The 7,475-nt window shown below is 46.3% G+C and overlaps 1 pseudogene; it reads right to left on the bottom strand.

Annotated features, from left to right (window-relative positions):
* Positions 1–1,886: 1,886 nt before the first annotated feature.
* On the bottom strand, positions 1,887–6,066 carry LOC115169281 (uncharacterized protein K02A2.6-like; annotated as a pseudogene).
* Positions 6,067–7,475: the final 1,409 nt, after the last annotated feature.

Raw genomic sequence — 7,475 nt, 5'->3', positions numbered from 1 at the left:
CTCTGTGTGGCACCTTGTCAGCTTGTTGAGTGACTCGTAAAGACAGAACTGAGCTACAAGCATTGATGATTGATTTATACTCTGGATGCAATTAAGCTTGTACCTTAAGGGTATTGCAATGGACCGCTGAATTTACCAGTGTATCACTAGTTAATACCCTATCCGTGCAAAGCGACAGGACAGACAGCGACAGGACAGACTCTGCTTACTTCCATATTAGGGCCAGGAGTCTTTCCTGACAATGTGGCCTGACTAAGAAATCCTCCTGGCCCTGATGAGGCAACAGGTCTTGGTGACTGAGGAAATCCTCTGTCTTTCGTAATCTGTTATGCCTGGAAATTTGTGCAGACAAGCATACCTATTTACACCTAATTAACTGTTTTTAAAGTGATTGACATTAAAAACAGTCAACCCCCACACACACTCATTTACAGAGATGCTGCCAGGTTTGTTACCTTATGTTCAAACATACAGTGCCTTCAGAAAGTATGCATACCCCTTGACTTATTCCACATTTTGTTGTGTTACAGCCTGAATACAAAATGGATTAAATTGAGAAGAAAGAAAAAAAAAAAAAAAAATTGACAAATTTATTGAAAATGAAATACTGAAATATCAAATGTACATCTTTTCTGGTAAGTCGTAGAGCTTTGCACACCTGGATAGTGCAACTTTTCCCCATTAATCTTTTCAACATTCTTCAAGCTGTCAAAATGGTTGTTGATCATTGCTAGACAACAATTTTCAAGTCTTGCCGTAGATTTAAGTCAAAACTGTAACTTGGGCCACTCAGGAACATTCACTGTCTTCTTGTTAAGCAACTCCAGTGTATATTTGGCCTTGTGTTTTAGGTTATTGTCCTGCTAAAAGATGAATTCCTCTCCCAGTGTCTGATGGAAAGTTGACTGAACCAGGTTTTCCTCAAGGATTTTGCCTGTGTCCCTTTTGTTTTTTTATCCTGAAAAACACTCCAAGCCTTAACAATTACAAGCATACCCATAACATGATGCAGCCACCATTATGCTTGAAAATATATAGAGTGGTACACAGTAATGTGTTGTGTTGGATTTGCCCAAACATAACTTTGTATTCAGGACAAAAAGTGTATTGCTTGGCCACATTTTTTGCAGTATTACTTTAGTGCCTTGTTGCAAATAGGATGCATGTTTTGGAATATTTTTTATTCTGTACAGGCGTCCTTTTTTTTACTCTGACAATTAGGTTAGTATTGTGGAGTAACTACAATGTTGTTGATCCATTCTCACTTTTCTCCTATCACAACCATTAAACTCTGTAACTGTTTTAAAGTCACCCTTTGACTCATGGTGAAATCCCTGAGTGGTTTCCTTCCTCTCCGGGGCAATTGAGTTAAGGAGGATGCCTGTATCTTTGTAGTGACTAGTAGTACTGATACACCTTCCAAAGTTGTAGTAACTTGACAAGGAATGCCCACACGCATTTCGTTATTACTTTCCTTTACTTTCAACCCAAACATAAAGGTGTATTGCCAGGTACAAACGGTACAAATATAACAGAACTATATAGCCCACTCAGCCGGTGGTAGAAACACATTGCACAGAACTCACTCTTGGTGATGACATCATCAAAGGGGAAAGGTCAAGGAAGGTTAATGCCAATAATAACCATGTAATTATTTATATAGTGTCCGCACTATAACACTTCTCCCCCCTCAATTTAAATCCCCCCCTGTAAGGAAAACATAAGGTTAACAAGTAAACCACATTAGTGTTTTCTTCTCTTTACTACACCACACTGTAGAACTTCTGCTGGTGTTACCGTAAATGTAACCAAAACAACAACAATAAAATGACAGTCCTTATTTCTTTTCAACTAGGTCTGCTGCAAACACTAACACCACAAGTCTCTCAGTCTCAACTACAGAGTTAGTCTTTCAGGAGGCTTGTGACTACGCTGTGATCTGCGCAGTACTCCTGGTGTGCTACGAGACACAGGTAAGGCATGTCCCAGTGGAGCTGAGTCTGAGGGCACAGGAGCGGGTTGGGTGTTTGTGAGAGAATGTCCATCACCCTCTGCTGGAACCACTGAATGCCCCTGTTCCTCAGATGCTGTTTCCTGTGGGATTTCAACTTGTATACTACCACCCACAGCTGTTCCGTCTGAAAACATGGTCTTGTCTTTGTCATAGCGCAGGCGGAGATGGTCCTGGTGTCTGCGCATGACTCGACCATCAGTCAGTTTGACCACAAAGGAGACGGGACCACTCTGACTCAGAATGATACCTGGCAACCAGCGTTGGCTGCTTGTGAAGTTGCGGATGTAGACAGTGTCATTGGGTTTTAACTGTCTCTCCCTTGCGTGGTGGTCATGTCTCTCTTTTTGTTTCTCCTGCTTCCGTTCCACTCGTGCTCTGATGTTCGGACGCAGTAGATCCAGGCGAGCTTTTGGCCTTCTGCCCATTAACATCACCGCTGGAGCCTGTCCTGTTGTTGTTTGTGGCGTGATGCGGTACTGGATCAAGAACCGAGAGAGCTTAGTAGTGATGGTTCCCCCAGTCATCCTTTTGAGCCCCTCTTTCAGTGTCTGCACAGCCCGCTCCGCTAAGCCGTTTGAGGCCGGGTGAAACGGGGCGCTGCGGACATGGCGGATCCCGTTTCTCCGCATGAATTCTTGGAACAAATCACAGGTAAACGTTGTTGCGTTGTCGGACACCAGAGAGTCCGGCAGACCATGGGTTGAAAACACCTGCCGAAGCTTTTCGATGGTTGTGGTCGCTGTGATGTTGCTCATGATGTGCGCCTCCAGCCACTTGGAGTGTGCGTCCACCATGACAAGGAACATGTGACCCATGAAAGGGCCTGCAAAATCTATATGCAGCCTGGACCATGGGTGGTCAGGCCACTCCCACAGATGTAGTGGCGCGGGCGGCGCCATCTTCTGGTTGATCTGGCACTCAGAACATGATTTAACTTTGTCTTCTACCTCCTGATCCATGTTAGGCCACCAGATGTAAGATCTGGCTAAACTTTTCATCCGGGAGGCACCCGGGTGAGCCTCATGGACCTCATCCATGACTTGTGCACGGCCAGGGGGTGGAACAACCACTCTGGACCCCCAGAGTATGCAGCCAGCCTGAGTATGCAGCCAGTTTTGCGCTTTGCGTAAGGTCTTAGTCCATCATCCTCTATGACAGGAGGCCAACCCTGCATCAGGAATCTTTTCACTTGGGACAGGATAGGATCCCGGTCTGTCCACTGTTTGATCTGTTTGGCATTCACAGGTGAGTTTGACAATCTCTCCATTAGGAAAATTGTCACGGGAGGCACCACAGTTGTGGCAAGCATCTCTGGTAGCGGGAGACGGCTGAGCGCGTCTGCATTTGCATTGTCCTTCCCCGCTCTATACACTATCGTATACTGGTAAGCCGACAGTGTCAGGGCCCAACGATGTAACCTTGCTGAAGCCATGGGCGGACTGCATCTTGATTCACTAAAAAGGCTCATCAGTGGTTTGTGGTCAGTGCATATGGTGAAATGACGACCGTAGAGGTACTGATGGAAGCGTTTCACAGCAAAGACTATGGCCAGACCTTCCTTGTCTAACTGTGAATAACCCTTCTCAGCACTCGTCAGCGTACGTGATGCAAATCCAATGGGTCTCTCTGACCTGTCCTCCATCTGATGAGAGAGTACTGCCCCGACGCCATAGGGTGAGGCGTCACATGACAGGATGATCTCTTTGTCTTGGTCAAAATGAACCAGAAGTTGTGCTGATTGTAGTAGTGCTTTCACTTCCTTGAAAGCTTTCTCTTGTGCTGGCCCCCACTTCCATTTACAGTCTTTGTGGAGCAACTGATAAAGTGGAGCCAACACTGTTGACAGCTCAGGGAGGATCTTACCATAGTAGTTCACCATGCCCAGGAACGACCTGAGCTCTGACCCATTCTTGGGGTTTGGAGCATCCTTGATTGCCCTGACTTTGTCCTCCAAAGGACACAGACCCTGCGCTGTGATCTTGTGACCTAGGTATGTCACACTCTGTGCTTGGAATGTGCACTTGCTACGCTTCAGGCGCAGCCCTGCCTCAGAGAATCTCTTTAACACCTGGTCCAGATGGTGGAGGTGCTCCTCCTCCGTCTCCCCTGTAACCAGGATGTCATCCAGGTACACTGCTACATGAGGGATCCCCTGCAGCAGATTGTCCATTGTCCTCTGGAAAATGGCTGGGCTGGACGCCACTCCGAAAACCAAGCGGTTGTACCTGAACAAGCCTTTGTGCGTGTTGACTGTGACATACTCTTTTGAGTCCTCGTCCAGGAGGAGCTGTTGGTAGGCGTGACTCATGTCAAGCTTTGAGAACGTCTTGCCTCCTGCCAGTGTCGCGAACAAGTCCTCCACCCGTGGCAGCGGGTAAGCGTCTAGCTTAGAGGCCCTGTTGATGGTGAGTTTGTAGTCCCCACATATACGCACCGTGCCGTCACTTTTCAGAACGGGAACGATAGGAGCTGCCCAGCGGGAGAACTGAACGGGAGTAATGACGTTTGCTTCCTGCAGCCGCTCCAACTCATCTTCCACTTGCTTTTTCATGGCGTAAGGCACTGTCCTGGGCTTGAAAAAGCGAGGCTCGGCCTGAGGATCCACGAACAGCTTAACTGCAGTGCCCTGCAGTGTGCCCAGTTCATCTTTGAAAATCTCTGGGTATTTTTGAATGACATCCTCAGTCACTCGGGTGTGTTTTATCTCACCCCAGCTCAGTTGTATTTTGTTTAGCCAGTCATGCCCTAGTAAACTAGGCCCATTCCCTTTCACCACCAGGAGCCGTGCTCTCGCTTCCTGGCTGTTGTATGCAATGTTCACTTCTAGAGCCCCAAGCAATGGTATGGTCTCCCCGGTGTACGTACGCAGTCTGATCTCTGCCGGTGTGAGGGCAGAAACCTATCTTGAGCCCCATTTTTGTTTGTAGGTCTCCTCACTTATGACAGAGGCAGAGGCCCCCGTGTCAACCTCCATCCTCATCTGCTTTCCATCTACCTCCACTGTAGCATAGATAGGCTCTGCGCGCGGCTCCCTCACATTAAACATGTTGTAGGAACAATGCTCGTCCTCCTCCTCTGTGCTCTCTAGGTGGTGCGCTGCTGACTGAGGCTTTGGTGCTGTGAACTTGCCCAGCCCAGTCCGCCCACCCTCTGGCTTGCTCCTAGGACCCCTGCATTTTTTTGCTAAATGTCCCTTTTTGTTGCAATTGTGACAGACAGTCTCCATGAACTTACAGTTGTTACCATAATGTGTCCCTCCACATCTGAAACATTCCACTGCTTTTTCCCTTTTTCCTGCCACCTCTTTTGTCACCTGATGCACTGCACAACTTTCACTGTTGGCCTTTTGAATATTTTTCACATTACTAGCGGCCATCTCCATCCCTTGAGATAGTTCCAATGCCCTCTTGAAAGTCAGTGTGGCTTCCCCCAGCAACCGGCGCTGTATGCTGTTCTCATTAATGCCACAGACTAATCTGTCACGGAGCATGTCCTCTAACATAGCCCCAAACTCACAATGTTCAGAGAGTTCACGTAATTCAGCAACAAAGTTAGCAACAGACTGACCTGTTTTCCGAAAATGGCAGTTAAACTTGAACCTCTGGACAATCACTGAAGGCTTTGGATTGTGGTGAGTCTGAATGAGAGCAACTAGATCCCCAAAAGGAATTTCTCCCGGTCTCCGTGGTGTAGCCTAATTCCTCATTAGCTTGTAGGTTTAAGCCCCACACACACTCAAGAGAATAGAGCGCTGTTTAGCCTCATCTATGATTCCATTTGCCAAGAAAAAGTGTCCCAACCTTTCCACATATTCCGTCCAGTCTTCGTTCGATTCCACAAACTCAGTGATAGTCCCAAACATTGCCATTATAACGCCAACTTGTCCTTGATCCTCGTTAGCGATTTGCACTTGCTGCTGATTGTCCCCGTCGGCGTTTCCGTCCAGTGGCACCTGCTCTCCGTCGCTCATTAAGCTAGCTAGCTAACTCGCCCTGTACAAGTTGATAAAGTTTTATCCTCGTCGCCAAAAAGGTGTAGTAACTTGACAAGGAATGCCCACACGCATTTCGATATTACTTTCCTTTACTTTCAACCCAAACCTAAAGGTGTATTGCCAGGTACAAACGGTACAAATATAACAGAACTATATAGCCCACTCAGCCGGTGGTAGAAACACATTGCACAGAACTCACTCTTGGTGATGACATCATCAAAGGGGAAAGGTCAAGGTTAATGCCAATAATAACCATGTAATTATTTATATAGTGTCCACACTATAACAAAAGTGTAAATAATAATTTCACCATGCTCAAATGGATATTAATGTCTGCTTTCCTTTATTTTTACCAATCTACCAATACAGTTGACTATAGGTCCAGTGGTTCCTCAATTAAAAGTTTAGAGCTTATGCCGTGACCATTTGTGTCTGGTGGCAGATTTTAGTAAATTGCGTCATTTTGTCATTGCACCACGCTATCACAAGGGGGAGTTAGAACGCCAATCTATCGGTAGTCTGAACTGTGCACAGATTGACTATATTTTCATAAATGAATGGAGGTGAGAATGTCGAAGAGTCTCTCTTCTTTGGCATTAGAGTCCTGCATCAGTCAAAAAATAATAATTGCTGGCGGGTGGTCCCGGAGTTGAGAGAGAACTTCACCCTTATAAACCTTGTCTTGAAATATGCAGACAGACGGATTAAAAGTTACATTTCATTGTAATACTTCTGACAGCCAAATTTCTAACTCCACCCATAACGTTTGGACTTCATAACATTCCCAGAAGACATAGATTATTATAACCTATTGAAAAATGAACATGGTAATTTAATTTACTGCAGGCCTAAGGCCTAGGGGGTCTGTTTATAGTTTGTATGTGTGTGTATTTACTGTTACTACCATGCAGGAGCTAAGAGCTCAGATTCCTATTCTACCTCTGTTACTGAGGATGAAGGTGTTTAACCAGGCAGCCAGCAGCCATCATCACTACCAAATGAAACCCAAGGGTCCCACCTCTTTCCCTCACGTCTTGGAAACCCTCTCTCTAATTGGCTGATCTTTGTCCATCACCATCTAGCATAACCTTCAGAACCACCCCTTTGGATTTCATAGTGCAAGCAGCACAAGTGATTTAGGCTAAACAAGGAAGCGAGTTCGAGAAATCGTGAAGTATGCGCCTTAGAAATAGTTTTTACTAACTTTATATGTGCTAACTCCGAGTGAGTCTGTCTGCGATCCGGAACCGAGTGAGTCTGTCTGCGATCCGGAACCGAGTGAGTCTGTCTACGATCCGGAACGGAGTGAGTCTGTCAGCGATCCGGAACCGAGTGAGTCTGTCAGCGATCCGGAACCGAGTGAGTCTGTCTGTGAGCCGGAACCGAGTGAGGTTAAATATAACTTTGAACTGTGTGAGTCTGCCTACAGCTCGGAACCGAAGGAGTCTGCCTACGGTCCGGAACCAA

This window comes from Salmo trutta, chromosome 31 (genome assembly GCF_901001165.1).
Source record: "Salmo trutta chromosome 31, fSalTru1.1, whole genome shotgun sequence".
Lineage (NCBI taxonomy): Eukaryota > Metazoa > Chordata > Actinopteri > Salmoniformes > Salmonidae > Salmo > Salmo trutta.
This window is presented reverse-complemented; position numbering and strand designations above follow the sequence as displayed.